We start from the raw sequence: 27,479 nt of genomic DNA on the forward strand, positions 1-27,479 counted from the left end.
AGACAAGATAAATATTTGACTCTTTTATTTACCAAGCATCAAAATCATGAATCTGATTCCCTTTCATCTTCCAATAGTATGCATATATATATATATATGCATGACTTTGTGGACTTAAGCATATTTGATGTGTTTCGTTTAATTGCAGTTATCTTTTTGAAACCTCAAAGCCTGATAGAAGCCTCTTAAAGTTGTCTCCTGTTTATTTTTCCCGGATGTCCTTTGTAGATATAAACTCCATGGACTGAAAACTCAAGAACAACTTCTCTAGCTCAGCCTTTTCTCCATTCATTTATGGCCTTAACTGACCAGGGAATATGTTTGAAGAGCAGGCACACCCTCTATAGAAAGAGAATATGTGCTTTCTGTTTACAAATATTCCTGGCTTTGTATTGAGAGCCTGGAGCACTGGCTTCCTGTTGGGCCATTCTCCTCTGAAAAGGAGATTGCTTTGCCAGTGTTGTCCACCTTTTCCGGAAAGATTTGATATTAATAGTTTTTCTCCAGAATGACTTGTTCTCCTATGAGGCATGTGCTCTTGCCTAGTTGAACGTACCTATGATAGAATTAAAAACAGCTGAAAAACTGTCTTTTACTGCTCTTCCCCTGAAATTCCCTATGTAATCCAGTAAATATCTGTAAATTAACCTTTGGGAAAGATAAATTAATCTTATTAAATGTGAGACTGCCTCAGGCTTCTTGGGGTGGGGTAGAAGACTTGCTTTCAAAATGTGCTGTGACTTGAAAATGTAATTTCCTATGCCCAGTGGAAATTTATCACATCCCTCGCCTCAGGGTAACTTGCTTTTCCTTTAGTTCAAATGCTGTGTTTTCTGTCTTCATCCTCTCAAGCTTGGACATTCTGAACTTTTTAATTCTCTCAGTTCTATTTCTGTGACAGTGGTTTTCGGGCAACAGAAGTGAGAAGTTGATGGGGAAACATCTGATGGAAGAAGGGATACTTGACCCAGCATACAAAAGAGAACCTCCCACAGGGGAGAGGACAGGTGGTTTTGAGAAGCTTATGGCATCAACACCTGTGACAGTTTTCTTTTGGTTTATATCATTCATATTTTTAGGCTAGATAATATGGATTTACAAAAATGGGTATTTTTATTGTGTAAGACTCTTCTGGAAAATGTCCCTTCGCTTCAGTTGTGACTGATCTGTATGACCCCATGGACTGTAGCCCACCAGGCTCCTCTGTCCATGGGATTCTCCAGGCAAGAATACTAGAGTGACTTGCCATTTCCTACTCCAGGGGATCTTCCTGACCCAGGGATCAAGCCCACGTCTCTTATGTCTCCTGCACTGGCAGGTGGGTTCTTTACCACTTTTGGTTTATATCATTCATGTTTTTAGGATAGAGAATATGGATTTATACTTATGGGTATTTTTATTGTATAAGACTCTTCTGGAAAAAGTCTGTCTGATTCCCTGGGCTTAAGTTCTTAGCCTGACAGTCAAGGCCATTCACAGTCTTACTACTATCCTCCCTCTGAACACTCAGTGACTCCCTATTGCTTGTTGGACAGAGCATGCAATTTTCCTACAATTCCTGTTTACCTCCCCTGGCTTATCTCCTTGGCTTTTCTGTGGGCACCTCTTTAGATCAGCTGTATTAGATGGTTTCCATTTCCCTGGCATACCCTGTGCTTTCCTACTTTGGCTTTTGCTCACATAATTCCATTTGGAATGACCTTGCCTCCCATCTCTAACTGCAGAAATCTTACTATAATATCTTAACACCAGCTTGAAATTCCTTTTTCCCCAGGATTCTCTTCCTGATCCCTCCAAAGGAATTACTTCATTCCTCCTTTGAATTCCCAAGCAATTTGTTTATGCAGTTGCTTCATATTGTTTTGATATATGGTTAAAGATTGCTATTGGCATCCTTTACATATTTGTTTGATACATGTGCTTATGGGATATAAGTAGGATGGACATATACCCAAATGTTATTGAGACAGTTCCAGTTTTCCTGGGTAGTCTCAGAGTATGCGCTGTTCCAGTACCCTGTCTGGTTAACTCCCTGTTGCCTTCTCCTTAGGCTTTCCAGGCGATGCTAGTGGTAAAGAACCTGCCTGCCAGTGCAGGAGACGGAAGAGGTTTGGGTTCCATCCCTGGGTTGGGAAGATCCCCTGGAGAAGGGAATGGCTACCCACTCCAGTGTTCTTGTCTGGAGAATCCCATGGACAGAGGAGTCTGTCAGTCCATAGGGTTGCAAAGAGTCAGACATGATTGTAGTGACCTAGGATGTACATGCCTTCTCCAAAGTATCTTGATCTGAGTGATGAATTAAGTAGTCACCCATGGAATAAGTCACTGGGGGATTGGGGCTGCCTCATACTCATTCTTGAACTGCTCATTTATCAGGAGGGGTGATGGAACCCACATACGGTGGGCAAAGGGGCAACAAAGTTCACAGAAAGGAGACTGCCTTGTGTTGGGGCAGGGCCCACATTGCAGAGGCCATCAGGAAATGCTAGAGATCAGTTTTGACTCCTCCCAGAGCTAGTCCTCCTCATGGCACTGCCTGGAGCTATTACTTTCCCATCAGAAAGTTAGATTCCCTGAGAATTTAATAAACAGTCTCTCCCAACATGAAAAGCTGTGGGCATTGTTTCCTCCTTGGATCATTGCAGTTGGAGCTTCAAAGAATACTCGGATATTGTGTGGAATATTGAATATGCACGTGAAAAGGACTTTGTTTATTTACTTATTATTTATTTATTTTCCATTTCTTTTCATTTTTAAAATTAGCCTACAGAGAAGTCAACAGAATTGTACATAGTGATAGTCCCTTCATTTTGCTACATGACCTTTTCCTCTCTCGCTTAGTTCATATTTATACACGTCGGATTAAGTTTGTGTTTAAGTACGATGTATGTATAAATGTCCACATTCTCTTTTTGCATCATTTGTATATAGTTTGAGTACATCATGGTACTTCACTCCTAAATACTTCCACATGTTTCTTTTAAGGATATGGACATTCTTCTAACTAACCACAATGTCATTATTACACCCAAGACAATTAACAATAATTCTACAAAGTCATCTAATATACAGTCCATACTCAAATGTCTTCAAACAAGTTTTGGACCTTGAATCCATTTGATCCATTATGTCTCTTTCATCTCTCTTAATCTTGTGTAGTCTCTGTGCTTGTTTTTGGTCTGTGTGTAACTTATTTTTGACATACAGTGTTTGAAATCCTTCCCCCCTCACCCTTGAAAGAATTTTGCCTTTCCTCAGATTCTTCCTCCTTCTCTCTCTTCTAAAGAGAGTTGCCAGATCTGCTCTCTGCTTTTTAGAATTCCCTGATGAAGACTCTAAAGATCGGTTAATGGGCTGGAGTGAGTGAGAGGCGGGAGTTTGGTCCTGAGGCTTTAGAAAGGCCCAAGCTCCGCTCCTGTGGCCCACACCCACCCTGTAGCTCTGAAGTGTGGGGCCTTGGAGAGGAGCGGAAGGAAATTGGAAGAAATATTGCTGTGAGCTCTGTATTAGATTCTTTTTAGTATTTTTCCAGAACCAGGAAAGATTATGTTTATTAGTTACTTTTGGACTCTGTTTTCCTTGAATCTGACATCCCCTCAGAATGAGGCTTCAGGGGAAGTCAGTATTTATTCTGCTCATACACAATCTTTGCTCTTCAAAGGAGAAAGCATTAACACCCAGAGAGAGAGAAAGCTTTATTATGGCTGTGGTCATAAGCCTTAGAATGTCTTAAGAGGATTTTAGCAGACTGCAGAGTTTCATCATCCAAATTGGGACACGTTTGAGAGTGAAACATTTATAGTGAATATGAAATAATTATTGATAATGAAAATATTTATTTCAGGCCATGTGCTTAAATCAGGTTGGTGTCAGGCAAACCAAAATATATGGTTAACCTGATTATATACACTTGCTGTTTGCACCACAATTTATCTTGTCCAAATGGATGAGTTAAAAATAAACATGGAAAAATGGAAAAATGAATGCACATACAGTACTCTGCATAAGTATTAGATTAAACCATATGAAACTCTTATAAAAGCTGCAGTTTCATGAGCTATCTATAATGAGTTTAAAATTTGGGCATGCTGCTGCTGCTGCTGCTGCTGCTAAGTCACTTCAGGCATGTCCGACTCTGTGCGACCCCATAGACGGCAGCCTACCAGGCTCCCCCGTCCCTGGGATTCTTCAGGCAAGAATACTGGAGTGGGTTGCCATTTCCTTCTCCAATGCATGCAAGTGAAAAGTGAAAGGGAAGTCGCTCAGTCGTGTCCGACTCTCTGCTGCTTATTTCTTTAAGTAGTAAATTCTTTCAAGATAAGAATTGTTCATTTTTCTTTCTGTTATTTGTTTTTTGTTCATTTTTCATCATTTATTAGTACCTACAGCATGCAAGCACTATGCTAGATGCTGGGGATAGATCAGTGACAGTGAGTGGGATACCTGGTACCTAAGAGCAATACAATATTTGGTTAGAATTGAGCATAAAGGAAAAGCATAGTAAGTTCATGTTTGTTATTTGGTGTTGCAAAAAAAAAAAAAACAAACAACAAAGGCAATTAAATGCCAATTGAAGTACCAAATTATCTTGCTGCCATTCTTGTGGCACCTTCACAATTAATATCTGAAAACATATGTCCCCCTGTGTACCCTCTTTATTCTGCCTTAAAGAAGAATTGCCTCAAAGACATGACACGGCTTTTGCAAGGAACAATACGAGGAGCTTGCAGTAGAAGAACGATGTGGAAGAGTATGAGGCATCATGGATGCTCTGACTTCAGTGTTTTCAGGGACCTGTCTGAGCTGCAAGAGAGGAAGTGATCCTTAATTGCTTGGTGGTAATGAGTGGAAAATTATTCATAGAAGCAATGAGGCCAGAGATATCATGCATTGGCTTAAAATTTTTATTGAGTGCTAGGCCTCTGGGGATTAACTTTGGATCTAAACTATTCCTAATTCACAGAGGTAAGTGTCCACTGAGGATGGTGAACTTTGAACTAACCTACCACAAAAATAAGCATACAGCTGTCGGTTGTGATAAATGCAAAAAGGGCAAGGAATAGCAGGTTACAAAGTACATCAGAGAGGGATAAAATTTTCTTTTGGGGGTCAAGGAAGATCTCTCTGAGGAAATCATCTTGAACTTGAGACCCAGTGGAGGGCAACAGACCCTACAGGGATCTGGCTGGAGCTCAGCAGTGGAGGAAGAGGGTAGTGCCAGGTGGGGTCAAGGAATTTTCATCTTGAAAGAAGTAGAGTTGTTAGATGGGCCCTTGTAGAAGGTGAGATGGGAAGGTGTTGATCAGTTAGGACGTGGAGACCTGAGTATCACAATGGAAACCAATCAGCGGAGAACTGCACAGAGTTTGACAAGGCTGGAGTGTGGAGTGTGAAGCCAGACACCACCTTGAATACTGAGTCCTTCCTCTAAGTAACAGGGAGGCACTGAAGAGTGGTATGAGTGAGGGAGTGACATATCAATTGTGTGTTTGAGAAAGAAAATCTCTGGGATGAATGAATTCACTGAAGACATCAAAAGCTGGAAAGCCTTGCAGTTGTTCAGCAGATGCGGGATGAAGGTTTGATCTGAGATAGCGGCAGTAAAGAGACAGAGTAAGACAAAGGCACTCTGTAAGCACAATCTATGGAATCTGGTTATTGAGGAGAAGAGAAAGCGGACCATGTTCAGGTTCCTCGTTTGTGTGATTAATAAGAAGGGATAGCAGGATAGCAGGAGGGGGACTGGTTTGGGTAACACGTGACGAGTTAGGTCTGTTCCTGATAAGTGCTGGGGCTTCCCATGTGGTGCTAGTGGTAAAGAACGTGCCTGCCAATGCAGGCGATGTAAGAGGCTCAGGTTCAGTCCCTGATCCCCTGGAGAAGAGCATGGCAGTCCACTCCAGTATTCCTGCCTGGAGAATCCCATGGACAGAGGATCCTGGCGGGCAATAGTCCATAGGGTCACAAAGAGTCGGACATGACTGAGCGACTTAGCACACTGTGATAAGCACTAAGTACCTGTAGGAGATCCAGCCTGATGTTAACTAAGTAACTGTTTAGTTAATATTTTCTGAAGTTGATGGAATTCTCGGAATAGTTTTCATATGTTAATATGGTATCTATTGAGAGAGTTGGACGCATTCAAACTACTTAGGAAAGGGTTCTTGAATTTTACAACTGACAGATTGCTTTATTTTGAATTACTCATGACAGGCTTTGTGTGTGTGTGTGTGTGTGTTTGAAAGACATTTGACTTTGTCACAGTTCTGAAAATATGTTACTTGGGTATGTTTAGATGGTGGGTTTTCAAAAACAGTTAAATATTACAACCAGGCTTGCTGCATTTTATGCTTTTCCCCGTTCAGTTTCCCATTAAATATACAAGCATAACATCTGGTACTCTTATTTTTAAGGACTCTGGGAAAAGAATAGCAGTGATTAGACTGAGCACTTGACAGTCATCCAGTTGTAATATTTTCGTCTAGAGTCGAGTTCGGGGCTGACTGAAATGTCCGTGTCAGGAGCAACACTGTGCCATGTTGCAGAGAAGCCACTTAGGAGAATTCCTAATATGGCTGGAACATTCTTGAGATGCATGGAATAGCCCGTTTGTGCAGTATCATCCGAGATGAGTTGTAGCCCGCATGCATGCGGGCTGGGATGACAGAATCCGCAGAGCACTTCTTTTCTGTTATTTGTCAGGCTAGAGCCCAGTTGGCTGATGATGACAATTCTTCCTTCTTTGCTTCATTTGTCAATGGACCTTGGACCCTGAGCTGGAAAATTCCTTTCCTAGTTTGAAAGTCATATACTGTACGAGATGGAAGGGGCCTCGATAATTATCTTCATGGGAACCCACTCCAGTATTCTTGCCTGGAAAATCCCATGGATAGAGGAGTCTGGAGGGCTGTAGTTCATGGGGTTGCTAAGAGTCAGACACGATTGAGTGACTGAGCACAAACCCCTGGCATTTTTACAGATGAGAAAAACGAGATGCAGGGAGGTTAAGCAATTTGGCCGCAGCCATCAGTTCATTGGGCTTCCCCAGGGGCTCAGCGGTAAAGAATCTGCCTGCAATGCAGGAGACGCAAGAGGTGTGGGTTTGATCCCTGGGTCGGGAAGATCCCCTGGAGAAGGAAATGACAACCCGCTCCAGTATTCTTGCCTGGAGAATCCCATGGACAGAGGAGCCAGGCAGGCTACAACCCATAGGGTTGCAGAGAATTGGACATGACTTAGCAACTGAGCACTGAACCCTCTGCTCAGCTCCCCTCCTCGTTCAGAATGGGCAGGAGGGCAGCCTCTCTATTGCTTTTAGTTTGTTATTTGCCAGAACTTCAAGTCTTTCTTCACTTTATAAAGCCTCTGGGAAATAGTCTTAACTCCTTTGAAAGAAGAAAAAACATGTTTACTCAGAAAGCTTATTTTTGTTTTTCTCCAAATGGATGTTTGTTTCAAGGCGGTATGACTCCCCTGTATTCTGAGAGAGCTTTCACCACACTGCATGACGTCTCTCTAATGGCCACGGCTGCCCAGCTGGACATCTGCGCAACAGTCGCAGCCAAAGCTCGTACATTTGGGGCCACGGCAGTGTCTCTAAACTCTGGAAGGGATGGATGCTACAGTATGCTACCCAGCCCGTGGCCTGGATCTTTAGGCTGAGTGATCCTGGGAACTTCCTTAGAAGCAACTGTTTTATCAAGCCTTCAGAGGGATCCTTGATTCTTAAAATTAAAAATCTCTGAGTGCCATCCGGGGGCTGAGCACCCCTGGGAGTCCTGAGCACCCCTGGGACTTGGCTGCTGCTGCTGGGCAGATGGGCGGTTCTTAGAGCTCAGCGCAGCCAAGGGAGGGGAGAAGGGAGGTTTGAAGATGAGTTGTGAGTGAGGAGGGGAAAAGAGCTTGTGTGGTTCTGACCATCTACAGCCTCAGCATTGTGGGGGAAGGACTCAGGGGCCCTTTCCTCAGGCTCACCGATGTCTACTCAGTCCCAGCTCTCTCTCCAGACTTTCAGGCCTGGGTGTGGGCTGGTGGGTAGGAGCAGGTGGTCAGCGTTGCTCTGGATCGTTCGTGTTGTGGGTGCTCTGAGATGCCAGGCGCTTGGGTTTAGAAAGCCAAGAGCCTTTATTTTGCTCCTGCTGGAATGTCTCTTCTGTGAGGAGGTGGACATTGCGGGAACCTCCTTCTGGAAAGAGGGAAGGATCTCAAGGGATAAGACAAGGAGGGAGAAAGAACAATTACTAGCTCAAAACACGATTCGACTACGTTTGTAAGAGCTTGGTGAAAGAGAAACAGAGCCCATTGAGTGTGATCTTCTCAACCTGAGCTCTTTCCAAAAGCAGCAAATGAGTGCTGCTCTCTGAGCTAAGAGAATGGTGAGAAAATGCATCCTGGTGGATTTCTCTCCAATCTTTAGAGTAAATAGACTTTTTCTTGCTATGGCAAACTTAATTCTGTAAGAAAAAGGCCATAGGATACTGCAGCTCTGTGGCAACTCAGAGATGATCCGAGATGGACATGCTCTGTTCTTCCAAATCCCTTCTCCCCTCCTCTCCACGCTGTTCTGGGTCCTGGGAGGCTAGTGTCCATGCACCACATCAATCATGTATTTGGCCAGTAAGAGGTCTTGCTTTACCATCCCTTGGTGGTTTCTTTAATCTTGTCTATATCTTGTAAATAATCCCCTTCATAAAAGCTCCCATTTGAGTATGTGATCTCTTTCTTGCTAGGACCATGAACGGCTATATTGTTTAATCCTGTGACGATTTACAGATGAGGAAACTGAGGCACAGGGAGGCTTTTCAAATGGTGTCCCTTTCTTCATCCTTTTCCCAGCCATGATCAAGTGTTCACAAGCTGAGATCCTGAGGCCCTGGAATGCTGGGCTGAGAATGAGAAAACCTCTGACACTGGAGTCTGCTCTGCTCTAATGTAATAACACGTTTCTAAGAAACTTCCATTTATTTAAAAGCTATGTCCTTATAAGTGTTATTTTATGTGGTATATGGGGCTTCCTAGGTGGCTCAGTGGGGAAAGAGTTAGCCTGCAATGCAGGAGACATAGGCAGATGTTCGTTTGATCCCCGGGTCGGGAAGATCCCCTGGAGGAGGGCATGGTGACCCACTCCTGTATTCATGCCTGAAGAATCCCATGGACAGAGGGGCCTGGAGAGTTACAGTCGATAAGATCGCAAGAGGCACACACAACTGAAGCGACCGAGCATGCACGCACGCATGTGGTGTATACACATAATGGGATATTATTCAGCCTTCAAAAAAAGGTGATCCTCTCAGATGCAATACATGGAGGATCCTGGATGATGTTATGCCAAGTGAAATCAGCCAGTACTGCATGATTCTACTTACTCAAGCCACGAAAACGTTCAAACTCATAGAAACAGAAGGCAGAGTGGTGGGAACCAGGGGCTGGGGGGGAAGGAAAAGGGGAGCTGCTCTTCAGGGGGTGTGAAGTTTGAGTTATGCAAGATGAATGAGCTCTAGAGATCTGCTCTACAGCATTGTGCCAGTGATTAACCAGACTATATTACACAGTTAAAATTTTAAGAAGGTCAATTTCATGGTGTTATTTTTTTTAACCAGAAAAGATAAGCACAAAAGGTATTTGAATAGGTTAAAAAGTAGTTAGAGAACGGAGTCCCTCTGGGAGGACACTGTCCATGGGGGTGCGGCCGGGTTGGCAGAAAGGAAGGAAATGCCTCTTTCCTCCAGCAGGGAAGCACCTGCTGCAGGGCGGGGCTGGGGATGAGGGTGGGCTCTGCCCATGCTCCTCAGCTCATGCCTCCTGCACCCTCCCAGCCCCAGCAGGCGAGGAATCAGAGCTGCTGGTCATGCCTCTGACCATGAGTGAGAGTGTGTGTGTATGTGTGTGTGTGTGAGAGAGAGAGAGGGAGAGAGGGAAGGAGAGAGAGGAAGGAGAGGGAAAGAATGAATTCACATTCTTCCTTTTAGTAACTTTCCCAGATACTCTTGAAGAGTTTTTTTTGCCCTCCCATATTTCATTGCTTCTAAGACATGCTTTATTTTCCTCACATTTTAATGCTCTGATACCCGGCTGTGTCTGAGACTGAAAGCATCCTTTGTTGCAGCTGGACAGGCAATGGCTGCGCTGCAGCTGTCTCCTGTGCGCACGTGAACTTGGTAGATCTGGGGGCACAAGAAACCGCTCATTGTTTCAGTCCGTGGTCCATTCTGTGATCACCAGAGAGAGGGATGTGGTCCTAGGTGCTTAGTGAAGTCTTCTGCTGGCACCTGTTAGTAAGATTTTCTTGGCAGCATCAACACTGTGGAAAGGCATCAAAAACCTAAAAGGAAATCCCAAATGCAGTACTCTTTTAAGACACACTACATCACTGAGTTTCTTGGTGGCACAGAGGACAATATTGTGTGGAAAAACACAGTTATTGGACCCTGTGACAAAAGTGATTCAGAAGTGTGGGTTTTGAATGTGGTGTCTAAATCAAATTAAATTGGAGCACCCAACCAATTTATTTCACTAATATTTTTACATTTTCCTTTTTTATGAGTATAATAAAACCCACTTACCCTCTTAGTAAGCCTAATAGAGCCTTTTCAGTAAATATAAGATTTCTTAATCCTACTATTGTATCATAGTTTAATTTGCAACCATTTTTTTTTCTTTCCTAATGTTACATAAAATAGTGTTATCTCTCTCAACCAGTGAATCTTAATCAATGAAATATGGTAATGAAGAAGGAAGTTGATTAAGTTATCATTATGAATCAAAAGATGAGTTGGAAAGCTAAGAACTGAGGAATGAGTTTAGTAATCCTTTGACTCAGACCAGCACTGGGATTGGCATGAGGGTACAAGCCGTGAACAAAGCAGATATGATCACTGGGCTCACAGGGAAGACCAGATATATTGGATAGGTAGTTGCGTGTATGATATCATAGAGAAGACTTGCAGCTTTCTTTGGAAGTATAAACAAAGGAGCTTAAAACATGGTCAAGGGGAGTAGATGGCCCAAGTGAGGAAGTGACACTTGAGCGGAGAATGGAAAGATGAGTAGGAGTTAGCCAGGTGGAGGTGAGTTGGGGAAGGGGAGGGTAGTCCTGGCAGAGGGAACCACGTGTGAAAGCTGGGACCTGTCTAAGAGAGACGGAAGCAAGTCCAGTGCAATGGGGCCCAGACAGTGGTACGGAGATGAGAGACAGGCTAGAGAAGCAGGCAGGCCTCAGACGACCAAGGGCCTTACAAGTCATGCCAGGGAACTTGGCCTTCATCCTGTGGATAAGAGGAGCTTATGGGAGGGGTTTCAGGAGGGGTGTGGTGCGTCATGCTCAAGTTTTAGAACTTCGCTCCGGCTGCCGTGCAAAAATGGAATGCTGTAGATCAAGGGCAGATGAAGGGAATGTGGTAGTAGTCATCTTCACTGAACAAGAGATGTGGTAGCTGGGAGGGAGAGAAGATACCAAATGATGCAAGAGAATCCTGTACCAAACAATAGTCCCCATCACTGACAGCTTTCCTCAGATATTACATCCATAGTTGCTGATAACCTATAACAATAAGTTTCTTTCTTTTTGACAGAGTGACTTCTTCTGACTTGAGCTTGCAGTGTGCTTTGAGAGATCCTCTACCAGGTAAATGCAGAACAAATTTCCTCAGATTTATAAACCATGACTTTCTCCTAAGATTTCCTGAGACCCAAATCCAACATGTTATTTAATCCCTGCAACAACCCTTAAGTTAGGTTTATTTCCATGTTATACAGGAGGAAATTGAAACATAGAGAAGTTAGACAGCTTGCACAGGGAAGTTAGATCAACATGCGCAGAGGTGTTCATCACACCATAAACTACTTGCCAGATAAAGCAAAACAAGAGGAGAGAACTGAAATATCCAACAGTAGGCAAACTGTTAAATCATTTGATGAAGTTACTTTAATAATAGTCTCTATGAGATTAAGAAGTTTTTTCCCTATTCCTCACTTGCTAAAAGCAAATTAATTATTTCAGGTATTGAATTTTATTGAATGCTTTTCTAATCTACTAAGCTGTTAAAATGATTTTTATTCTTTATCTGTTCATGGTAATTTCTATTAATTGATTTTCTAATATTAAATACCTTGCATTGCTAAGATAAAACCAACTTGGTCATGATGCATTATCTTTTCTATCTTTAGCTAAGATTTAGTTTTAGTCCTGAGATTGGATACAGTTTTCCTTTCTGGTATTTTCCTTGCCAGGAATGGTTTTCAAAATATTGGAATTACTTGCTGCTTGAATGTTTGATGATAAAGGAGTAAAACATTTGAGTCCTGTTGTTTTCTTTGAAAGGAGAATTTTTACCTGCTCACTTAATTTCTGATTTATTTACATTTTCTGATTTCTTCTTGAGTCAGTTTTGACAAATTTTGTTTTTGGTTATATATTCATTCTCTGTTGGGTATATATGCAGCAAGGGAATCTCTGGATCAGGGGGGTAAGTATACATTCAGTTTTAGCAGATAATATCAGTTTTTCAAAATGGTTGTATTGATTTAAATTTTACACGCTAAGCAGGAGTATATGAGAGTTCTGATTGCTCTGTATCCTTTTCAGCACAAGGTATTTTCTGTTTCATTTGATTATTTAGTCTGTACTAGTGGGTGTGAAGTATTACAGTGTCATTGTAGTTCTGTATTTGCTTGTAGGCTAATGAAGTTAGGTACTTTTTCATATGTTAATTGACTATTTGAATATCTTGTTTTGTCAAAAGCCCTTTCTAGTCTATAAAAAAAAAAAAGAGGGAAGTGCTTATTCAGGTCTTCTGGAAAAAAAAAATTGGGTTGCTTTGTTGAATTGACTTATTGAATTACAGATATTTTTAATAATATGTGTTCTGGATTTGAAGTCTTGTTAGAATATATATATTGTAAATATCTACTTTTGTTTCCTGTGGTTTACCTTTTCACTCTTTTTGTGGACAGAAATTCCTTTAAAATAGTGTAAATTATCCATTTTTTCCCTTTTGTGGTTGGTACTATTGTACTTATTTAAGAAATCTTGGCCTTATTCTAAGATCACAAAGAAGTTGTACGTTTTCATCTGAAAGTTATATTATTTTCCTTTTACATTTGAGCCACGATACATCTGGATTGGTTTGATTGTGTACGATGGGAGGTAGAGGGTCAAGACGAATTTTTTCCGTGTGGACGTGCACTTGATCAGGAGCCATCCTTTGGTTACAGCTCTGTTTATCTATTTGTTTGTTATTTACACGGTAAAATTCATTCTCTTGAAACTGATGGTTTGATAAGTTTGAACAGTTCTATAACCACCACCACAATCAAGATGCAGAACATACCCAATCTCTGAGAGAATGCTCCTTTGTAGTAACAATCACTCATCTGATTTCTGTCCCTAGATTTTTCTTTTTTTTTAGGATATATAAATGAAGGCATAGAGTATGTAGACTTTTGTTTCAGATTTCTTTTTTAAAAATCTCAAAGAATCTCAAAAATTCATCCCTGTGTTGCAGTACCAGTTGTTTGCTCTTTTTTTTTTAGAGTAGAATTCCATTGTGTAGATGGAACACAATTTGTTTATCCATTCACCAGCTGATGAACATGTAGATTATTTATAGTTTTTGGCTCTTATGAATAAAGTTATTATAATTGCTCGCTTTGTAAGTCTTTGTATGGATATATGTTTTAATTTCTCTTGGGTAAATTACTAGGAGTAGGTTTATTGAGTCATATACTATGTAGCAAGTATATATTTAACATTAATTTAACATTATACAGAAAATTCCCTCTCGCTGTTCCCAAAGTGATTGTGCCATTTTGCATTCCATTCAGCAATACATGATATTTTAGTTGCCCCATGGTCTTTCTCCAGATGGCGCTAGGGATAAAGAATTATGCAGGAGATATAAGAGACCTGGGTTCGATCCCTGGGCTGGGAAGATTCTCTGGAGGAGTACATGGCAACCCACTTCAGTATTCTTGCCTGGAGAATCCCATGGACAGAGGAGCCTGGTGGGCTACAGTCCGTAGAGTTGCAAACAGTCACACACGACTGAGTGACTTAGTACACACACGAGCTCTCCAGAACTTGGTATAGTCAGTCTCCGTAATGTGGGCAATATGAGTTGGTATGTAGTTGTATCTCATAACTCTGGTTCTTGTTTCCCTAATCATTAACGATGTTGAACATTCTGTGTGCTTCTTTGCCATCTGCCTGTCTTCTTTGGTGGAGTATCTGTTCAAATCAGTCACCCATTTTAAAAATAAAGTCATCTATCTTTTCATTTTTGAGCTACAATAAAATATTATTCCAGATACAAATCCTTTATCAAATGTATGCTTTTCAAATACCCTTTCCCAGCTTGTGGATTGCATCATTCAAAGAGCAGAAATTTTTAATTTTCATGAAGTTCAGTTTATCCATTTTTTTCTTTGCTGGATAGCAGTTGTGTGTCCTAAAAGGAATCCTTGCTAAAACCCCAAATACAGAGATGTTCTTTTTTTTTTCCCTTAGTAATTTTATAGCTTTTTAAAAAGCTTTTAGTTTATTTTTAATTGAAGGATAATTGCTTTACAATCCCCAGGTGGCACTAGTGGTGAAGAACCTCAGCCAGTGCAAGAGATGTAAGAGATGCAGGTTCGATCCCTGGGCTGGGAAAATCCAATGGAGGAGGAAATAGCAACCTACTCCAGTATTCTTGCTTGGAGAATCCCATGGCCAGAGGAGCCTGGCTATAGTCCATAGGGTCGCAAACAGCTGGATACGACTGAAGCGACTTAGCACAGCACATTGTGTTGGTTTCTGCCATATATCAACATGAATCAGCCATAGATATATGTATGTCCCCTCCCTCTTGAACCTCCCTCCCACCTCCCACCCCATCCCACCACTCTAGGTTGTACAGAGCACTGGATTTGAGTTCTCTGTGTCATACAGCAAATTTCCACCAGCTGTCTAATTTTACACATGATAATGTTTATGTTTCAGTGCTACTCTTTGAATTCATCCCACCCTCTCCTTCCCACATCGTGTCCATAAGTCTGTTCTCTAGGTCTGTGTCTCCATTGCTTGCCTACAGATAGGTTCATCACTACCATCTAGATTTCATGTATATGCATTAATATATGATATTTATTTTTCTCTTTCTGACTTCCTTCACTCTGTATAGTAGGCTCGAGGTTCATCCACTTTATTAGAACTGAGTCAAATGGCAGAGTAATATTCCACTGTGTTTATGTACCTTTGTATGGCTGAGTAATATTCCATTGAGAATAGGTACCACAACTTCCTTTTCCATTCATCTGTTCATGGACATCTAGGTAGCTTCCATGTCCTCAGTTCAGTTCAGTCGCTCAGTCGTGTCCCACTCTTTGGAACCCCATGGGCTGCAGCATGCCAGGCTTCCATGTCCTGGCTATTGTAAACAGTGCAGCGATGAACATTGGGGTACATGTGTCTTTTTCATCATGGTTTCCTCAGGGCATATGCCTAGTAGTGGGATTGTTGGGTCATATGGTAGTTTTATTCCTAGGTTTTAAGGAATCTCCATACTGTTCTCCATAGTGACTGTCTCAATTTGCATCCCCACCAACAGTGCAAGGAGGGGAATGCAAATTTCTCCATATCTTCTCCAGCATTTATTGTTTGTAGATTTTTTTGATGATGGCCATTCACACCGTGTGAGGTGATACTTCAGTGTAGTTTTGAGTTGCATTTCTCTAGTAATGAGGGATGCTGAGATCTTTTCATGTGTTTACTGGCCATCTGTGTATCTTCTTTGGAGAAGACATTTTTATTTTATTTTTTGGCCCTGGCATGCAGAATCTTAGTTCCCTGACCAGGGATCAAACCTTTGCCCCCTGCAGTGGAAGTTCAGAGTCTTAACCACCGGATCCCCAGAGAAGCCCCAATCATAGCTATTTTAAAGTCTCTGATTATTCTACTATCTGGGTCATCTCTCTGTCTAGTTCCATTGGTGGCTTTATTTTAACAAACAGTTGCTTTACCTTGGTCTTTTGAATGTCTTCTTAATTTTGATTGGATGTTGTTTGTAGAAGAGCAGTAGGTAATAAAATTGATAATATTGCCACCCAGAAATGGGCACACTTCTTTTGCAAGATGGTTAATGTAACAGTGGTTTAATCCTTTGTTGGCAGTTGATAAGATTAGCTGTTGGGAGTTTGGGTGGGGTTGGACTCCTCTGTGGAGAAGAAAATGGCAACCCACTCCAGTACTCTTGCCTGGAAAATCCCATGGGCAGAGGAGCCTGGTGGGCTGCAGTCCATGGGGTCATGAAGAGTCGGACACGACTGAGCGACTTCCCTTTCACCTTTCACTTTCATGCATTGGAGAAGGAAATGGCAACCCACTCCAGTGTTCTTGCCTGGAGACTCCCAGGGACGGGGGAGCCTGGCGGGCTGCTGTCTGTGGGGTTGTACAGAGTCGGGCACGACTGAATCGACTCAGCAGCCGCAGCAGGACTCCTCTGATTATTGTCACTTTCTCTCGCCCACTAGACTGCAAAGGTTTCCAGTCGTGAACTGAAGTTACCTCATGCTTAGTGTGTGGCCTGGTGTGCCAGAGAGTTTTTCTCACCATCTAGACTCTGTCCTCAGCTTTCAGCGGACCCTCCACACTCAGGCCAACGCTGTGGCCATGTTGGGGGCTTCCCTGTTCTTCTGGTCCACCCTCCGTCTTGGCAGGCCTTGAGGCTTTGCCTGTGTTCCTGTTCCTCCTCATCGCTTTCAGTGTCTGCTTGCTTCTGTAGGTGGCTTGGGTAGGAGAGAGCTCCTTGCAATGGTAGCAGACTTCTTCTTTATATGTCAGTGCAGGATCCTAGGCCTGAGAGTCCCTTGTTCTGTCATCAGAGCAGGACCAGCAGCTCCAGTATCACCTGAGAGCTTGTTAGAAGTACAGAATCGCGGGTCCCATGCTCAGACCTGATGAATCAGGATGTGCATTTTGACGAGATCCCTTGAGGGAGTCGTGCACTTTGAGAAGGGGTGTTTCACACAATCACTGTTTCTTTATCTTCTTTCTGCTTTTTCTTTCTATTTTTTTGTCAACTGTGTTTTTCATAATGAGATTAAGATCCTTCAAAGTCTAAATATTGTGAAAGCAACCCTACTTAAATTTAAGAATGGTGCACACATATTTAAATTAGAACATTTAAATTTTTTTCTAGTTAAATTATTGAATTTAATTGAACAATTACCACTGATATGCATATTTAAAGCTTCTTAGTTTCAAATACTTGTTTGAGCTTTGGGTTCCTAGCACTCAACAACCTTGAGTCTTTCTTGTAGCAGGGATTTTTCTGTTGCTTCCTCTTATAAAAAGGGGTTTCTTAGATTTTTGAAGCCTGCCTTCTAGGGGCAGTTCTGTCTTCCTCTCCACCTTGGGTTCAGTGCAAACAACAGTTGCTCCATGAAATTTCTATTGATGCTTCACAGCCTGACCTAAAGGGTTCTAGTAAGGACCCACCCCTCTGACAAAGTTCTTGCCAAGAGACCCTCAGCTTTTGAATCTTTCCAACTTTGAGTGTTTTATTGATGCAGTGATGGGGCTGTGCTACCAGAATTTTAGTTTTCTCTGTTTTTTTCTCAACTTGCAATAAATTTTACATTTAATTGATTTAAGCTTAATTAAATGTAAATTTAAATTTTACATTTAATTTTACATTTATCCTATTTCCTAATTTGTTGTCTTTCCTTTGATTTCATCAGGAATGTTGGCCAAGATTGCTGGATTATACCATCTGCTTTCCTTTTGTCTTTACCTTGCTTTTGTATCCCAGTATTGTGAGGCCTTTCCCTTCCCCTCCCTTTGCCTCCTCCTTGCGACCCCAACCCCACATGCCTTCGTGAGAGACATCAAGTCAAAGAGTTCTGGCTATATCATTAACTTGTTTTAACATATCTTGTTCAACTTGCAGCCATCATGGAAGTATTCCAAGCAAATGGACAGAGAGGGGCACAAGATCATGCCTCTTAGCTGAGTGAGCCCAAGTGAAGAGTTGCCCTGGTTTCCTGGGACCAGTGAATTATGCTTTAATCTCAGTGGTCACCCTTAGCTGCAGGGGAGCCTGGGAAATACGTCTTAGAGTTGGGCATATTGTTGGTGCAAAAGAAGTCAGGGCTGGGTTTGCTATGGGTAGAGAACTAGATGCAGTTATCAGACAGGGAGCTAAATTTCAGCTTCACTCCTGATAATCCTAGATTGGAGGATGAGCTTAAATTATGGACAAGATCAACTAGAATCAGGTATCCTGTTACTTTTATTGCTGAAGATTTCTTTCATGGGAAAGAAAAATACATGCTGCTGAAGCCAGAAATAGAGAGAAGGGAAGCTGTCCAGACTTCCATGCACTTTCCCTCACTCAGTCTGAGCAATCCAAGAAGCTACTCCCTTGAGGAGGAATGAAGGGATGTCGTGAAGTGTAGAGGTCACTTTCTAACACTTTTAAGAAGACAAACAATTTTGTTTTATGTGCCCAGGCAGGAATGCTGGGAAGGAGAGAATGATGCCCTCCTAATAATTGTTAAATACACATGTGTGCCACACACACACACACACACACACACACACACACACACACACACACAATGTCTTATTATATATTATGACAATTGTGTTATATTTATTTCTTTATATATTGGGTTGGTCAGAAGGTTTGTTTGGGTTTTTCCATAAGATGTTATGGATACATCTTATGGAAACACCTTTTTCCATAACATATTTTCCATAAGATGTCATGAACCCAGATGACCCTTTTGGCCAACCCAGTATTTCCCCCAACGCCTACTTCTAATGACCTTGTAAAATCGATAGTAATCTCTTGCAATAGTTGAGAAAAGGGAGAATTCACATGTGTTGATGTTGTGAAACTCTTGAAAAGGAGATGGGGATGAACCTCTTAGAGGTCTGAAAGGTTTTCAGAATTGTTTCAGGTTGAGAAGAAGAAGGGTGATTCAGGGCAAGTAAACAGCATTGGGCTGCAGCCAGCAGACTTCTAGCTGCTTGGGCAGCTTGCTGCAGGATTCTTTATGATGGCCCCTTTACTGCTGCACAAAAACCAACCAACAAACTGCCGCCTCCACCCCCGCACCCCCGCCCCACCTCCGCTCCCAGCCCAAGGGTTTTGCTGCAGAAGCCCTCAGTGTGCAGCAGGGTCCGTTCGGGCTGCTCTTCTCATAACCACCAGCTCTGCTCCCTCCCTGCTCCCTCCGCAAAGCTCAGCTCAGGACTGAGCTGACGGCTAATTGTTGCTGCTAATTGCTTTGCTGACAGTGCTTTGTGGCTATTTTGGTTTTTCTCGAGTGTTTCTTAATTAGAGGAAGTGACATCGTGTGCTGTCCAATCAGCCTCTTGCCAGATATTATTACATCTGTGGGATCATTGGGTGACATTTGGGCTTGGTCCTGCCAAGCTGGTGTGAGGATCGTGGCCTGTGGTGCAGTTGGTTTGGCAGAGCGGTGGTCCCCCGCTAGGCTCTGAGACAGTGCTGCTGCTGGTGGGAGGGAAGGGCATTCTGTATTCCCAGTGAGGCCTCGAAGACTGCAGGGTTCACTGGGGGCCCTTCAGGCAGCAACATCCCATTGAAATCTGACACCTCACAGGGAACCTCATAGGATGCTGTCTTCTCTTTGAAACATGGTGTTTCAGGATTTCTTTGATATTTGCCTTTCTGGCTAATGTGGAGACACCCTTTCATTTTCCCCTGGGAAAAATACAGATACAACCTGAGGAAGGCTGCTGCTTGGTGAAGTATTAGAGGTGGTTTGCCATGCAGTATAGTGAGCTCTTACTACGTTGCTTTAATTACCAGAAAGAACCATGTTAAGTTGTAACAATTCTGAATTATAAAAGAAGTTTGAAGAGATTTACAGCTCTGAACTCCACCACATTTAACTTTTGGCAGCTATTTTTTAAGGCTCTTTGGTTGAGTGCTTAATTTTGGAATAACTGTGTTTATTTGCATATAAACCATGTGCAAAAATTAAAAAAAATCTATTTGTGCGAGTATGAGTATGGACCCTTCTTTTCCGATTTTTTTTTTTTTTGTATCAATTCATTGCAGCAAGGATTTATTGCGCCTGCTGAGGTGTCCTTGAGCTTAACAAAGCAGTGTGAGACACAGTCCCTCCTTCAAGGAATTTACATTCTAATTAGGGAGTCAACATTCGCCAGTGGTCCTTTCTTCATCATTTCATTGAAGGCATCATCACGGTTACATGGCTTTTCTCTAAGAGTGTTAGAGCAGAGAACACAGAATACAGGATTATCCAGGATTGGGGTGGAAAGAGAACAGAGATATTGAGGGGTCTATGGAGAGAGCATAATCATCTCATGTTGGGTACAGAAGGAAGGGAGGCCAAGGTGTGTGAGTGGGGTCGGATAGGGGTATCATGAAGTTGGAGAAAGTGGTTCATGGACACGATGGGTGGAAGCTGAGGCCAAGAGGACTCCATTAGGCCAATAAAGAAATGGGGAGCGACTAAGAGGCAAGGGAAAGAGAACAAAATGCTACTAGACTCTTTTCAGTGAGTCTGTCTTGTCTTCTCCACCAGGGGGTATAAAAGGGCAGGTATTATGTTTTTTTTTGTTTCTCCTTCAGCTCCTGGTTCACCATGTTGCTCAGAGCATGTGTTTCCTAAATATTTCCTGAAGAAGTCCAGCTTACTCATGGGCTTTCTTTGGAGTCATAGATCAAATTTCTTTCACATATATAGAAATGATGGGGGGAGGGTCATTGGTTCATGCAAATGGCAAGCTCCCAAGTGACTCCTGATATAATCTGACAATAGTGTAACCATGCAGGTGTACACTAACCACAGTGCAGGGGAAGTCTCCATCATCTGACACGTGTTCAGTACTTCGGGGTGAAGGGAAAGTATCTCATCTTTAGGGAGATGGCCTCAGGAGACTTTCGAGAATCCCCTGTGCTGGATGTGATTCCACCTTACCCAGAAAGCCAGACACTCCTCCTTCTCATAGGCCAACACTTCCCCTTTCACCTTCGTGATTTTGCAGGTGATGTGCATTTGAAGGCCCAAATGAACCGCTTAAACTTCTTTCTGATCCCATTGCTGTCCCCATGGTCAACTGTCGACTTTTTCTCGTGTCTATATTTAGCTGAAGTAATCTTTGTGAAGGACTTCCACACTTGAAGTCACAGTAAAAACTAGATGATAAAATTTAAATTTTGGAATAAAAACTAAAACTTCCGTGTTACTCTGTGTGTCCCATCCTCTCTTTCCTACCCAATCCCACCCGCCCGTGTCCATAAGCCTGTTCTCCATATCTGCGTCTCCACTGTTGCCCTGTAAGGAGGTACATCAGTACCATCTTTCTAGATTCCACATGTATGTGTTAATATACGATATGTGATTTTCTCTTTCTGACTTACTTCACTCTGAGTCATAGGCTCTAGGTTCATCCACCTCATTAGATCTGACTCATGCTGATGTGTAGCAGAGGCTGACACAATATTGTGAAGCAATTTTCCTTCAATTAAAAATAAATAAGTAAAAAAAAAAAAACAAAGCTAAAACTTGACTGTATCACCCCTGAATAGTCTTGCGGCTCCCTGGGGATCACGCCCACTGAGAGTTGTTGGCGATATGTCTTCTAGTCACCCGGTTGCCCCAGTACTGTCCCGGTCAAGGCTTACAAGTGTGTGTGTCCCCGAAAAGCTTGTGTTGTGCATCCAGTTCAAGCATACCAATAGGGCTCTCGTGCGAATGTTCTCAGGCAGCATTTTGGAGCTCCTTAAGCTGTACCCCAGACACAACGCACTTGACCAGCATCGTGCTGTTACCATGGCATCTGAAGAGCGCCCTTCTCCAGACAGGAAGATGGTAAAACTGCTCCGGGAGGACATTTTCTACCTTAGAAACTCAGAATAGACACTGTGTATATCTGAAACAGCAAATCCCATTTCCAAAACTTCTCTCCAAGCATCATCTTCTCAAAGACATTCACGGAAAACTCTTCACCAGTTTATATGTCTAGCACGGACTTGGAGAAGCTTTTCTTTCATTTCTCATTTGGAAGCTTCTCTCTGAATAGAAATGTTGAATGGCTCTGGCTAAGAAATCCGTTTGGATTTCAGACAAGAGTTGCAGTAACTGAGCCCGGTTTATTCAGGAAGAGTGGAGCCAGAATGGGTCTGCTGTGAATAAAATGACAGGCCTGCTTTCTTCACAGGCGACTTCTTCCCTCTGACCGAATTCTTTGATGTTAATGTAATTCTCATTAATTGCTAACGCCAAAGCAACAGAGCTTCGACCTTTGAAAGGACTGCCTTTTATAAATTCTTATTGTTTGAGATTTCTGCTTAATGGAAAGACCACTGAACTGCTAGTCTTTTGCTTCAGAGTTAGTAAGCAGGGACTGCTTAAGTCATTACTTTCTATTGCTTGACATTTGTATAATGCTTTATAGTCTTCAAAACACTTTCACATCCATTGTTATTTGAGCTTTTTAATGACCCCCGGAAGGTAGATTTTTTTTTTTAATTCCCATTTTTTGGAATGAGTGTATTGAAGGTCAGAAAGATGTAAGCGTGTGTGCTAAGTCACTTCAGTCGTGTCTGACTCTTTGCCACCCTATGGACCATAGCCTGCAGGCACCTCTGTCCATGGGATTCTCCAGGCAAGAATACTGGAGTGGGTTGCCATGCCCTCCTCCAGGGGATCTTCCTGACCAGGGGATCGAACCTGGGTCTCCTGCATTGCAGGCAGATTCTTCACCATCAGAGCCACCAAGGAAGCCCTCAGAAAGATGTGTGCCTCCTTTAAAATCAGTTCTTGGCAGAGGTAGACCAGGAACTAGAAGCTACCCTCCTCTTCCTAATTCCTCTTCAGGTTGCTCTATCGTGATAAGCAAAGTGTGAGGATGGCAAGGGAGAACTGATAGCTTGTTTGGAAATTATCTGCTTAATAGTCTATCTCCCTGGTATGACTTTAAGCTGCCCAAAGTGGAGATTAAAAAAAAAATTTTTTTTTTGCTAAGCTGCATGGCATATGAGATCTTAGTTAGCCAATTAGGAGTCAAACCCATGCCCTGTGAGTTGGAAGCATGGAGTCTTAATCACTGGACCACTAGGGCAGTCCTGAGATTATTTTATTCACTGCTAGATAGCCAGTACCTAGAATAGTGCCTAACACGTAGTAAATTCTCAATGAACATTTTTGTTTGTTCAGTTCAGTTCAGTTCAGTTACTCAGTCATGTCCGACTCTTTGCAACCCCATGAATCGCAGCACGCCAGGCCTCCCTGTCCATCACCATCTCCCAGAGTTCACTCAAACTCATGTCCATCGAGTCCATGATGCCATCCAGCCATCTCATCCTCTGTCGTCCCCTTCTCCTCCTGCCCCCAATCCCTCCCAGCATCAACTCTTCGCATGAGGTGGCCAAAGCACTGGAGTTTCAGCTTTAGCATCATTCCTTCCAAAGAAATCCCAGGGCTGATCTCCTTCAGAATGGACTGGTTGGATCTCCTTGCAGTCCAAGGGACTCTCAAGAGTCTTCTCCAACACCACAGTTCAAAAGCATCAATTCTTTGGTGCTCAGCCTTCTTCACAGTCCAACTCTCTCTCACATCCATACATGACCACAGGAAAAACCATAGCCTTGACTAGACAAACCTTAGTCGGCAAAGTAATGTCTCTGCTTTTGAATATACTATCTAGGTTGGTCATAACTTTTCTTCCAAGGAGTAAGAGTCTTTTAATTTCATGGCTGCAGTCACCATCTGCACTAATTTTGGAGCCCAAAAAAATAAAGTCTGACACTGTTTCTACTGTTTCCCATCTATTTCTCATGAAGTGATGGGACCAGATGCCATGATCTTCGTTTTCTGAATGTTGAGCTTTAAGCCAGCTTTTTCGCTCTCCTCTTTCACTTTCATCAAGAGGCTTTTTAGTTCCTCTTCACTTTCTGCCATAAGGGTGGTGTCATCTGCATATCTGAGGTTATTGATATTTCTCCTGGCAATCTTGATTCCAGCTTGTGTTTCTTCCAGTCCAGCGTTCCTCATGATGTACTCTGCATATAAGTTAAATAAGCAGGGTGACAATATACAGCCTTGACGTACTCCTTTTCCTATTTGGAACCAGTTTGTTGTTCCATGTCCAGTTCTAACTGTTACTTCCTGACCTGCATACAGATTTCTCAAGAGGCAGGTCAGGTGGTCTGGTATTCCCATCTCTTTCAGAATTTTCCACAGTTTATTGTGATCCACACAGTCAAAGGCTTTGGCCTTCAATAAAGCAGAAATAGATGTTTTTCTGGAACTCTCTTGCTTTTTTGATGACCCAGCAGATGTTGGCAATTTGATCTCTGGTTCCTCTGCCTTTTCTAAAACCAGCTTGAACATCAGGGAGTTCACGGTTCACGTATTGCGGAAGTCTGGCTTGGAGAATTTTGAGCATTACTTTTGTTGATTAGGCAGGTAATAATAATGGCTTCCCAGGTGGCGCTAGTGGTAAAGAATCTACCTGCCAATGCAGGAGATGGGGGTTCTATCCGTGGCTCCAGAAGATCCCCTGGAGAAGGAAGTGGCAACCCACTCCCGTACTCTTGCCTGGAGAATCTCATGAACAGAGGAGCCTGGCTGTCTATAGTTGATGGGGTTGCAAAGAGTTGGACATGACTGAAGAGACTTAATATGCAATAATGCCATATTTTCATTTTCACCCATCCCCTTCTTATATGTTCTAATGGCATAATAATTATATCTAAAATAAGTAGGCAAAGATATGAGAACAGTGGGGAAGTGCAGGTTGTCAATCCATCAAATAGTGGATGAAGAACCCTCAGCAGAGCTGTAGAAAAACACAGAAGAAACTGAAAATAGAGTCCCTGCCTTCAGGGAACTTAAAGCTTAGAGCAACAGGGTAACCCACTGTGAAAAAGATGCAGAAAATCACCATTCAGCAGTCTGTTTGGTTGGCCCTGCCCTTTTGGAAACTCAAAGTTGGGGAAAATAGAAAGGATGCATGCTGCAAAAACAAACAAACAAACAAACAAAACAACAGCCTTAGAGGGAGGAGGAAGTGAAAGGCCTCACTGCCACACTCTTTGTTTGGTCCTGTAATTAGCTGTACCTCTTCAAGTGTTTTCATGCAGGAAACTAAACAGGGAGACTGGTCGAAGGATGAATCATTCCAATTAACAGGAATAGAAGGTGAACTTTGACAAAGCTTCAATTGGCTCTTTTCTTTAAATAGTCAAGTAATTATGCTGCAATTTGGCATTGTAAACAATTGTTTCCATCCTTATCTCAACCTGAGATAATAGTTTCCAAGTCTTTTAGGGGCAGTGATTTTCAAAGTTTAGTCCTCAAGCCATCTGCTTTAAATATCCACTGCCAAAATTCTGATTCATGGGGTCTGGGGCAGGGTCTGGAAGTCTGCCTTTTTTTTTTTTTTTTAAATAAGCAGTTTATTGATATCTTGGAATAATTTTATATGTATAGAAAAGTAAAATAGTACAGAAACTTCCTGTGTTTCCTGAGCCTGGCTTACCCGAATGTTAACTCCTTACATAACCAGAATGTATTTGATAAATTAACAACAAAGCTACAGACTTTTTTCAAATTAAATCAGTTTTGTCATTGTTGTCCTTTTTCTCTTTAATCCAGGATATCACATTACATGTAGTTATCCGGTCTTCTTAATCCTGTCTTATCTGTGATGGTTTCTTAGTCTTTCCTGCATTTTTAATAAGCTCCCAGGTGGTTCTCAGACACTAGAACACGAAACCCACTGTTCTTCTAAAGCCAGGGACGAACCCTAGGCACACCTCACAAGTGCTCAGAAACCTGGGGAACCTCCCCTTGCCTAAGGGGGGACCTTGTGCTTTTCATCCTGTCAGTCAGGGACAGAGCCCCAAACCGAAGGCACATTCTGGAGGAGCCTGGGAAGAATTTAGCCAAAGTGCTATTTACGGAGATGCAGGCAGGGTGAAGGAAACAGGTAAGAGATACTAAGGCAGCTGGGAGCTCTGGGCAGTGGAGAGCTGTCCTCTCTTTGGGATGGGTGACCTGGTGCAGTAGTAGTCATGAGTGTGTAGTTGGAAAACCAGTCACTGCCAGAATGTCAGCCCCCAGTGTGCGGAGGACATGTGTCTTCGTCTTCGCCTTGGAGCTCCTGATGGTGCCTCCCATTGGCGAGACATCACCAGAAGCCAGAGGGCAGGGGATGGACAATACAGTTGCTGGGCAGAGAAAAAGAAGAGGACGCAGAATGGATCTGAAGAATGGATATAGTGAGGGGGTGAGGTGAGAATAACCAGTCCTGTGTTAAAGCAAAATGCAGGAGAGAGAGTCTGATTAGTTAATTGTGCCTGGGTTAAAACATGTGCTCTGCTTATTATTTCATAGCTCCTATTTTAGCAGGGCCCTGTAGCTTAAAAAAAAAAAAAAAAAAGGATGCAACAAAAGCATTGCATTTAGACTCAGAAACTGTACAATTGATCAATATGTTGCAAATTCCACAAACATTCTTTAGGTAGGTCAATGAAAATAAAAGAACTGTAGCCTCCAGCTAAATAAATAAATATCTAGACTGAAGAAAAAGAACTACCATCTGAGATATAGCCTTCTACAATTTGGATAAAACAGTGCTTTTATTCCACCCCACCCATTTTGTTATACTTGGCTCTAGTTTGTGAAAGACCATATCATCACCCCTTCTGCAGTATAGAGAATTAAATTCTGGGCACCAAAGAAAAAGACTCAGAAAATGGTCCTCTTCTTTTTGCAATTGCGAAAGGATAAGAATGGGAAAAAAAGGTTATCTTTCTTAAGCATCCATGGGACTTCTGGAGAATCACTAGTCTTTAGGAGTAGGCTTTCCTGGGGTTTATCCAGTGGAGGTTGTTTTTGATGATGGAAGTGAATGGGTGAGATTTTTTTCTCCCTTCATTTCAGAAAAGGAGTATAAATTAGCACAGAGAAATAATAGTCAACTTGTGCTGTTTTTGACATTAAGTGTGACATTAAATACATCAAGATTGCCAAAACAGAAAGCTTGGTGGAGATTTGTTTTGCTTATGTACTTTCCCTCCTACATTCTGGTCTTTGGTGTTTGTTCATCGTCTTCAGTGAGGAAGCAAGCACTGCTGTATTTATTTTGCAGAGTGGTTGCATTGGGATCTTAGCAGGCAACAGAATTCACTTCAGAGGATTTGAATGAAGAGTTTAATGAAGGGACTATTGCAAACCTATGGGCAGAGTTATGAGAACAGACGAGGGGTGGCCTAGCTTCCAGGAACCAGTAGCAATGGGAAGCCCTTGCCATCTCCAGGGCAAGGGACAAAAGGGGCAAACAGTAGTGAGGGTTGGCAACAGGGTCACTAGACAGGAAACACAGCTGTAAAGACACTGAAGTGAAACAGGGAGAGAGAAGGGAAAACAACACCTCACTGCTCTCGCTACACCTCTCCCATCTTTGTCTGGTGCCCCCGTTAGTTAAACCCAAC

At 42.4% G+C, this 27,479-nt stretch overlaps 1 protein-coding gene across 9 annotated transcripts in view; it reads left to right on the forward strand.

Moving 5' to 3' along the window:
* Positions 1 to 27,479, forward strand: part of NCALD (neurocalcin delta) — a 479,881-nt gene that overhangs the window by 135,866 nt on the left and 316,536 nt on the right. For all 9 annotated transcript variants that reach the window (XM_060393870.1, XM_060393873.1, XM_060393872.1 and 6 more), the window contains one exon: positions 11,571 to 11,623. The gene's annotated coding sequence lies outside the window, so the exon portion shown is untranslated. The remainder of the gene's footprint in view (positions 1 to 11,570; positions 11,624 to 27,479) is intronic.

The sequence above is a fragment of the Ovis aries genome, chromosome 9 (genome assembly GCF_016772045.2).
Source record: "Ovis aries strain OAR_USU_Benz2616 breed Rambouillet chromosome 9, ARS-UI_Ramb_v3.0, whole genome shotgun sequence".
NCBI classification, from domain to species: domain Eukaryota; kingdom Metazoa; phylum Chordata; class Mammalia; order Artiodactyla; family Bovidae; genus Ovis; species Ovis aries.